Raw genomic sequence first — 10,180 nt, 5'->3', positions numbered from 1 at the left:
CAAGACAATAATTTGTACATAAAGCCTTGTTCAGAGTATGGATGCAATAAATATTTGTTACTTTTATTTTAAATTTTTTACATGCCGTGAAACAGTGGTTGTTAATTTTTTATGGGAGAAAAGAGTAGCTATTGTCAATAATAAAATAAGAAAAATGTGTTTTTTAAAATTCAGAGATTCAAATTTGTTTGGCATTGTAAGTGCTTATTTCAGGTCCCACAATTACAACTGACTGAGAAACATTTTTTTTTTTGTATAAATAGCAGTATTCTCTCTCAATCTCTAGACTTGACTCATTGACTTTAATAGTATTCAGATCAAGGGATTAAAACTAATAAAATTCAAAGCCACAATGAGGTACCACTATGCGCCTATTAAAATGATCAGATTGAAAAAACAATCAGACAAATGGTAGCAAGGATATAGCACAATTGGAACTCTTGTAGATTGCTGGTGGAAATGCAAAATGGTAGAGCAACTTTGGAGAACAGTTTGGCAGTTGCTTGTAAACATTCACTTCCCATAAAACTCAATAATCCCACTCTTAAGTATTTACCAAGGAGAAATACAGGCATATGTCCACACGAAAACCTGTGTGCAAATATTTATAGCATCTTTATTCATAGTCACTAAAAACTGAAAACAAAGTGTCCATCTATAGGAGAATGGATGAAGAAATTCTGTTATAGCCATACAATGGAATACTACTCAACAATAAAAAGAAAGGAATTACTGAAGAACATGCAGCAAGATGAATAAATCTCAGAATAATTATGCTGAGTGAAAAAAGAATCAAAAGGCTACAAGCTATGTAATTTCATTTATATGACATTTTGGAGAAAGCAAAATTATAGGGACAGAAACCAATTAGTGGTTGATAGGGGGCTTGGAGGGAGAGAAGATCAATGGGAAAAGAGCATAAGGGAACATTTTGAAATAAGGGAAATATTCTTTATCTTGATTGTAGTAGTAGTTACAGAATTGTATTCATTGTCATCTTTCACAGAACTGTACACCTAAATGTGGTGAATTTTACAGTATATAAATTACATCTCAACAAACCTGACCCCCCCAAAAAATTCCTTTTTTTAATCTTTTTTTAAAATTGAAGTATAGTTGATTTATAATATCGTGTTAGTTTCAGGTGTATAGCACAGTGATTCAGTTATATATATATTCTTTTCCAGATTTCTTTTCCCTTATAGAGTATTACAAAATATTGAGTATAGTTCCCTGTGCTATACGGTAGATCCTTGTTGTTTACCTATTTTATATATAGTAGTGTGTATCAGTTAATCCCAAATTCCCAATTTATCCCCCCCCCCGGCCCTACTTTCCCCTTTGGTAACCATAAGTTTGTTTTCTATGTTTGTGAAAAGTACTGTTTCTTTTATCAAAAAATAAGCAATACAAATTGGATAAAACTCAGGAGGAAAAAGTGATCGATTTAAATTGGTGTTTGAAACTATTATTAAGAAAATAGCAAAGTCAGTTATTTCTATAGTCAAAAATTCATATATAGCCTAGAATTAAATCTAGCTCCAAATAATTAATTACTTTTACATTTTTAATTTTAGTCCCATATCTGCAGTTGCTCAGCGTGAAACAGATAAACCCATTTAGGAAAATGCTTCTCTCTCAGCCTTGTTTAATACTGACTCAGGTTACAGTACACTGGGTATTGAAGGGCTAAAAGGAATTGTTTTTATAATGTAAAATGGCATATCCTGGGGCCATGGAAATGATATGAGAAAATTCTACAAGAGTAATTGTTCTGTTCTGGTGAAAGAAAAGATTAATAATAGCTCTCTCACAGATTGAAGATGCTATGCTTTACTTTCATTATCACCTAGGCTTACTAAATATGAGAACCAAAGATTTTCCTGAGGGAGGGCTGAGGACACCATGGTGTGAAGAAATAGATCCACCTGAGTGGAGATAAGAGGTGTTAAGGATGGGCTGAGGGGATGAAGGAGGTAAAGGAAGAAAGTTCGTCTCAGGGAGGGGCATATCCTCAAAAGGCTGAGGTCTAACTCTAGAGAAGGACACACTGACAAATAAGGCAATAAAGTGTAACGAGTGAACAGACATCTTTTTAAAATTATTATTTATTTTTGGCTGCGTTGGGTCTTTGTTGCTGTCTGTGGGCTTTCTCTAGTTGTGGCGAGCGGGGGCTGCTCTTTATTGTGGTGCGTGGGCTTCTCTTTGTGGTGGCTTCTCTTGTGGAGCATGGGCTCTAGGCGCGTGGGCTTCAGTAGTTGCAGCACGCGGGCTCAGTAGTTGTGGCGCATGGGCTTAGTTGCTCCGCGGCATGTGGGATCTTCCCGGGCCAGGGCTCAAACCTGTGTCCCCTGCGTTGGCAGGCAGATTCTTAACCACTGTGCCCCCAGGGAAGTCCCTAAATCCATTTTTGACTTAATGATATTTTCAATTTATGATGCATTTATCGGGATGTAACTCTATCATAAGTCAAGGAAGATCTGTATCTGGATTTTGAGTAAATCACTTTGGTAACTCTGAGGGGGGTGGGGTCATGTAGGGTAGGAGGTAGGGGGTGGACAGTGGGGATGGGTAGACCATTTAGGAAACTGTTGCAAAAGTCTGGCTGCGATATGATGGTGGCCTGAAATGAGAGGCAGTAGCCGTGGGGATGTGAGGGACAATTATTAGAGCTATGTAGTAATTTCCCCAGGATAAAATTCTGAGGAGGCTGTAGAACCTTGGGTAAGGTTCATTTTTTTAAAAAAACACATGATTTAAAAGCTAACTTATCAGCTGGCTCCAGCTTACTTCTGTAGTTCATCCATCACCACTGTCTCTTTGTTTCATGCCCTTGCATCCTGCCTCATAGCTTTTGCCTGGCTTCCTTCTCAGGCAGGGTCTCCAGATAAGGCCAGAGAAATGGTCGAACATTTTCAGGCTTATGGAAAAAAGACCTAGAGTTGAGGATGCGGGCCAGTCCTCGGTCAGGTGCCACTTCTGGGGCTGGGTTCACAGTGGGCATGCGTGAATGTTCTTCTCACACAGAAGAGAGGTGTTATTATCAAGAGAAGGATGAAAGAGACTTGGCAGGAAAACACAAATTACCGAAAAAGGACCTCTGTTATACGTCCCAAATTTCCACCATAGATGGGGTTTTGGATGGGCATAAAATGGTATAAAATATAGCATCATATTGCTGCAGAGTTAAAGAAATGACCAGGCTAGCTGGCTTGGCATCTCAGGGTGCCATTTCATCAGGTGGTGCCACGTGATGGTTTATGTCTGCTCTGTCCTAATATCTCTCAGGACAGTTGTCATCTAAACTGACTGACTTATCTGGGACAAATGCTAAACTACACCAATACTAGGGTGACAGGGGTAAACCAGGATGGTCCCAAGCAAACTGGAGCATATGGTCACTCTCATTCCGTGTCCTGCATTTGGCTGAACTTCCAGGGATCTCCTGGTTAGTTGATGGCTGCTTCCTTTGGTCTAATTCTGAAACATGGAGCCAGAGTCATGAGGGTCCATCTTCTGCCTCCTTGCCACCTGTGGTGGGATGGCTCTACTTCCTGGTCCTTCCCTACTTTTTCTTCCCCTCCATTCCTCGACCATCACCAGAAGATATGAACATTAGCCCGACCCCTTTCAGGGGATGGGCAAAAGGCAGTATCCAGTGACCATTTGCATTATATCCAAACGGTCTTCGTCAGGCTTGTGTTCTACTATCTTATGTTGATTTTTTTTTAAAGCAAAAAAATTGCAGATGGTGGCAAGAATAAATCGTTGATAATTTGTGCGTCTCTGTATCTTGAAGTATGCTAGCATTATCTGTGTCATTCTCTCCGCTAGACTGTGGGCACCTTGAGGACAAAGGACAGGTCTTATTAACCTTAGTATCATCGTTTCTTATCACAGTGCTTGAGCCTTGTCAAGCGTTTCTTCAATTACGCTGAAGCCTAACACCAAGTTAATGATTATGCTACAAAATTTAGCAATAGAGTTAAACTGAGGAATTCTTTGAGTGGAGAACCCACCCATGTTTGTTTGTATCCTCAATATAGATTCAGCAGTAGACCACATGCATTGTTAGATTGTGACCATGTTTTATCCACTGCTCTTCTTGGTAGTGATCATAATGGATAAACACCGTCACATCAGCCCTGACCAGAGCACGGCATTTATGTTCAGTGGTATTTAGCTTCTGAGGAGCAAAGCAGGCCAGACGAGCTAGGTTCTGATTTATCAGTTGGTCTCACAGCTAAAACTTAGCTATTCTTGTAATGTCTTTCATAATGTTAGGCAGAGGTGGCATGCTGGTAAATGTTTACCATCCCGCTCTCCTGGAAAAAAAAAAAAGCCCTGATTTGTAGACCTTGCCAATTTCTGTGGTATAAACACTCCATGGCTGGTTCCAAACTACCAATGTGATGTCACCAAACAAGAAGCCGGGAAGAGATACAAGCTGGTGTGAGCAGACTCCAGCATACCACTGGTGCAGAACTGACCCAAGCCTGTAGCTGACAGCTCCTTTTGATATTAATTCATCCAACAGACAGGTATTTATTGAGCACCTACTGTTTTGGTGCTTGGGATACATTAGAGGAAAAAGAAAGACGAAGATTCCTATGCTTGTGGGACAAATTCTTTGGGGAGGGTGGAGATAGAAGATTAAAAATAAACATATAACAAATGAATTATATAATATACTAGAAGCTGAGAAGTGCTACAAAAAATAGAAATATACAAGGATAAGGGCCGTTGAGAATGTAGGAGAGGTTGTAATTTTAAATGAGATGGTCAGAGTGGACCGCTCTGAGAAGATGACATTTGAGCAGAGATTTGAAGGAGGTGAAGGGAAGCAAGACTTCTGGATATCTAGGGCAGGCGTGTTCTAGACAGAGGGGGCAGCTGGTGCAAAGGCTCTGAGGTGTGAGGCCGCAGGGCTAGTTCAAGGAACTGCAGGGAGGTCAGTGTGGCTAACTGGGAGAGGGAGAGGGTGGGAGAGCCAAGGAGAGGGAGGGAGGGGGAGGGAGGAGGAAGAAAGGGAGGCGGGGAAGATGGGGGAGGGGAGAGACTGACTGACTCTAGGGAGAAGGAGAGGTCACGGGAGGGTGTTGGCAAAACAAGGGAAGACAGACCTCATAGAATATTGTGAGGATTCTGGATTTTACTCAGAGGAACTGGAGAGCCACTGCAGGCAGAGCAGAAAGTGACATCATTTGATTTAGGTGTTAAAGTAGTATCACCTGGCTTCCATGTTGTGAATAGACTCCAGCTGGGAGACCAGTTTGGATGTGGTGAGAAGTGTCTCATTCTGGATGTATGCTGAAGGTAGAGAGCCAAGAAGATTTGCCCACCAGTTGGATGTAGGGTTGCACCAGTCTGCTAGAGTGGCCACAAAAATGTACTGCAAACTGGGTAGTTTAAAATAACAGAAATGTGTTATCTCAGAGTTCTGGAGGCTAGAAGTCTGAAATCAAGGTGTTGGCAGGGCCATGCTTCCTCTGTAAACCTGTGGAGGGTAATTCTTCCTTGCTCATTCTTAGCTTCTGGTGGTTTGCCAGCAAGCAGTCCTTGGTGATCCTTGGCTTGCGGCTGCAGCACCCCATCGCCACACAGTGCTCTCCCCTCACGTGCCTGTGTCTCTTTTCCTCCTCTTATAAGGACATCAGTCGTATTAGATTAAGGGCCCACCCTACTGCAGTATGACCTCATCTCAGTTAAACTCACTACCTCTGTTATGACCCTGTTTCCAAACAGTGTCACATTCTGAGGTACTGGGGGGTTAGGACTTCAACAGATCTTTTTGGGGGAACGTGATTCCACCCATAACAAAGTGGAAGGAAAAGAGTAGGGTTGAAAATAACTCTAAGGGTTTTGACCTGAGCCACTGGAGGGGTACAGTTGCCATCAGGCTAAATGGGGAAGGCTGCAGATGGAGCAGGTTTGGGGGAGAAGATCAATATTTCCAAGGTATTCCAAGTCATACCCGTATAGTCGGTCATCTTGCTGTCCCACAACTGAAAAGAGAGGAAAACTGCATTCATGTAAATGTATACAGATGACAGCAAAATAACCCTGACAGTAACTCATTTTCTCATAAGAAAATCACAGTATGTATTCAGAAAATAGTTACTCAGCCCCCCGAATAAAAACTTTTTTTTTTTTTTTTTTTTTTGCGGTACGCGGGCCTCGCACTGTTGTGGCCTCTCCCGTTGCGGAGCGCAGGCTCCGGACGCGCAGGCTCAGCGGCCATGGCTCACGGGCCCAGCCACGCCGCGGCACGTGGGATCCTCCCGAACCGGGGCACAAACCCGCGTCCCCTGCATCGGCAGGCGGACTCTCAACCACTGTGCCACCAGGGAAGCCCCAAAACGTTTAGATTATTTAAATTAATTGGAAGTTCTAAATGTTGCCTTTCACTTTTGTCAGAAACTTTTTTTTTTTTGCAAATTCACCTTTAGTGCACAGGTAGTTTAGACACTGGGGAGAAAAAACTGAAAATCTATAAAAGGCTTCTGAAGTCTTCAGAAAGGCAGAGATGACACTTAAGGGATGAATCTATATAAACATTTACCTCATTGTGTAAATTAGGTGTAGGAACCCAAGCCATTATAATGTTTCAGTTGAAAGTTACTGAATGTTCGTGGCTTTGAGACAGTGTCAAAACATTTTCATCTTTCTTTGCACACCTTGGTAAATTACTGTTGTTTTAGGGATTGATTGTACAAACTGAAACCAGTTCAAAATGATGAAAACAAGGGTGGATTCAATGGAAGGACACAGGACTATGTCCCCAAACCTAGAGAAGGGTGTGAAGCTGAGTTTCATGAAGACCAGAAATCAGGAATCAGAATCAGCAATACAAATCCAAGGTAGCTACTCACTCCAGCTCCATCTCTTTCCCTCTAGGGTTGTAAGGTCTCTTGTCTCTGGATCTTCTCTGTGCATTTGCTTTGCTTTCTTCCCTTCCAAGATGGCCAGTTGCCTCTTTCCTGCTTTGCCCGTCTCCTCCTTCATTCAGTGGTGCCCTTAGCCTCAAAGAGTTTATATCACATCATAAAGCCAGAGCTGACTGCTCATAAATCCATATTCTCCAGAACCTGAATGCAATTTTTGCAGGAGGGAATCTGATTGGCCCCAGGGTCTGAAATAATTCACTCTTGGTCTAATCAGCTGTGTAGGAGGGAAATGTTCATATTCACTCATTAAACAAATGCTGATTGAGAGCCTACCACATGCCACTTGCTCTTATAGGCTATCTGGATACTGTAGGGACCAAACTCTCCAATCTCAATGGAGCTTAAAATCCAGAGGTCCTGTGAAAAAGTGCTTGCATTTCACCCTGTGTAGATCTGTATGGAATAGGTTGGTGTTAGAGAAAGGTGGACAGGCGTCCTAAAAGCAATATCCCATTTGGGGATCTGCCAAAAACAGAGATGTCACATCTTTCTGCACTAGATCATATCAATACTTTGATTCTTTTGATTGCAATTGCAAGTAAATGGATCCACTTTCCCTTTACTCCCTATCAAAAGCCAAGCAATATACTGCTTTCATCTCTTTGCCAGCAGGTGAGACTTTAAAATCATTTGTCCCGTCCTGTCCCAGCTGATATAGAGTTCTTTGTGATGGGAGTAGGTACAGGGCAGGGTATGTTCCATTCTACAGTTAAACCTCTGTTTAGCCAACCTCGTGGTTGTTCCATCAAATAATCAACAATAACAGCTATGATTCTGATAGTTTACAAGGTTGCTTTGCAATGGTTTAAGCCCTTTATGTCTGTTATCTCATTTATTCCTTACAAGTCCACGGAGAAGGTCCCCATTTTACAGATGAGAAAACTTAGCAGAGAGGTTGGGTGACTTGCTTAAGGTCTCTCAACTGCAAGTGGTGAGCCAGGATTTGTACCTAGAGTCTATGTTTTTTTTTTTTTTTTTTTTGCGGTACGCGGGCCTCGCACTGTTGTGGCCTCTCCCGTTGCGGAGCGCAGGCTCCGGACGCGCAGGCTCAGCGGCCATGGCTCACGGGCCCAGCCACGCCGCGGCACGTGGGATCCTCCCGAACCGGGGCACAAACCCGCGTCCCCTGCATCGGCAGGCGGACTCTCAACCACTGTGCCACCAGGGAAGCCCCAAAACGTTTAGATTATTTAAATTAATTGGAAGTTCTAAATGTTGCCTTTCACTTTTGTCAGAAACTTTTTTTTTTTTTTTTTTTTTTGCAAATTCACCTTTAGTGCACAGGTAGTTTAGACACTGGGGAGAAAAAACTGAAAATCTATAAAAGGCTTCTGAAGTCTTCAGAAAGGCAGAGATGACACTTAAGGGATGAATCTATATAAACATTTACCTCATTGTGTAAATTAGGTGTAGGAACCCAAGCCATTATAATGTTTCAGTTGAAAGTTACTGAATGTTCGTGGCTTTGAGACAGTGTCAAAACATTTTCATCTTTCTTTGCACACCTTGGTAAATTACTGTTGTTTTAGGGATTGATTGTACAAACTGAAACCAGTTCAAAATGATGAAAACAAGGGTGGATTCAATGGAAGGACACAGGACTATGTCCCCAAACCTAGAGAAGGGTGTGAAGCTGAGTTTCATGAAGACCAGAAATCAGGAATCAGAATCAGCAATACAAATCCAAGGTAGCTACTCACTCCAGCTCCATCTCTTTCCCTCTAGGGTTGTAAGGTCTCTTGTCTCTGGATCTTCTCTGTGCATTTGCTTTGCTTTCTTCCCTTCCAAGATGGCCAGTTGCCTCTTTCCTGCTTTGCCCGTCTCCTCCTTCATTCAGTGGTGCCCTTAGCCTCAAAGAGTTTATATCACATCATAAAGCCAGAGCTGACTGCTCATAAATCCATATTCTCCAGAACCTGAATGCAATTTTTGCAGGAGGGAATCTGATTGGCCCCAGGGTCTGAAATAATTCACTCTTGGTCTAATCAGCTGTGTAGGAGGGAAATGTTCATATTCACTCATTAAACAAATGCTGATTGAGAGCCTACCACATGCCACTTGCTCTTATAGGCTATCTGGATACTGTAGGGACCAAACTCTCCAATCTCAATGGAGCTTAAAATCCAGAGGTCCTGTGAAAAAGTGCTTGCATTTCACCCTGTGTAGATCTGTATGGAATAGGTTGGTGTTAGAGAAAGGTGGACAGGCGTCCTAAAAGCAATATCCCATTTGGGGATCTGCCAAAAACAGAGATGTCACATCTTTCTGCACTAGATCATATCAATACTTTGATTCTTTTGATTGCAATTGCAAGTAAATGGATCCACTTTCCCTTTACTCCCTATCAAAAGCCAAGCAATATACTGCTTTCATCTCTTTGCCAGCAGGTGAGACTTTAAAATCATTTGTCCCGTCCTGTCCCAGCTGATATAGAGTTCTTTGTGATGGGAGTAGGTACAGGGCAGGGTATGTTCCATTCTACAGTTAAACCTCTGTTTAGCCAACCTCGTGGTTGTTCCATCAAATAATCAACAATAACAGCTATGATTCTGATAGTTTACAAGGTTGCTTTGCAATGGTTTAAGCCCTTTATGTCTGTTATCTCATTTATTCCTTACAAGTCCACGGAGAAGGTCCCCATTTTACAGATGAGAAAACTTAGCAGAGAGGTTGGGTGACTTGCTTAAGGTCTCTCAACTGCAAGTGGTGAGCCAGGATTTGTACCTAGAGTCTATGGAACAATCACTACATCATTACATGTTCTCTCAGGCATTCCTGGTGATGATGATGGTTGGGGTTTTGAACTACTTTTAGTGCCTTTCCTGGTACATAAATGATAGGTCCATGGAGATTTCCAGTCTCAACTTGCGTCAACCTATTTGGATGCAAGATGACAGGCACTCTGACTTAAGGAAATATATATTTCAAATGAATAAGCCAGCAAGATTTTTTTCATCAAGGGGCTTCAAGCAGGGGATTGGTGGGAATGACAAATTCTTCTCTCTCCAGATATACAACTTATCCTTTTGAGAAGTGCACATCAACCTTTAGAGTTAGACACTTTGCTTCAGTATCTTCCCCACGCTCTGTTAGCTAGCAGATGGTGAAACCAGGATCTGAACCTGGAGCCATGGTCTTAACCACTAAATTACATTGTTTTGAAGGTACCTGAAGTAATGGGGATGGTGGGGAATTCCAAGAGGCCACACGGTAGTTGTGGTCTGAAAATCACA

Source organism: Physeter macrocephalus, chromosome 15, assembly GCF_002837175.3.
Source record: "Physeter macrocephalus isolate SW-GA chromosome 15, ASM283717v5, whole genome shotgun sequence".
Taxonomy (NCBI): Eukaryota; Metazoa; Chordata; class Mammalia; order Artiodactyla; family Physeteridae; genus Physeter; species Physeter macrocephalus.
Note: the sequence above shows the minus strand (reverse complement) of the source record.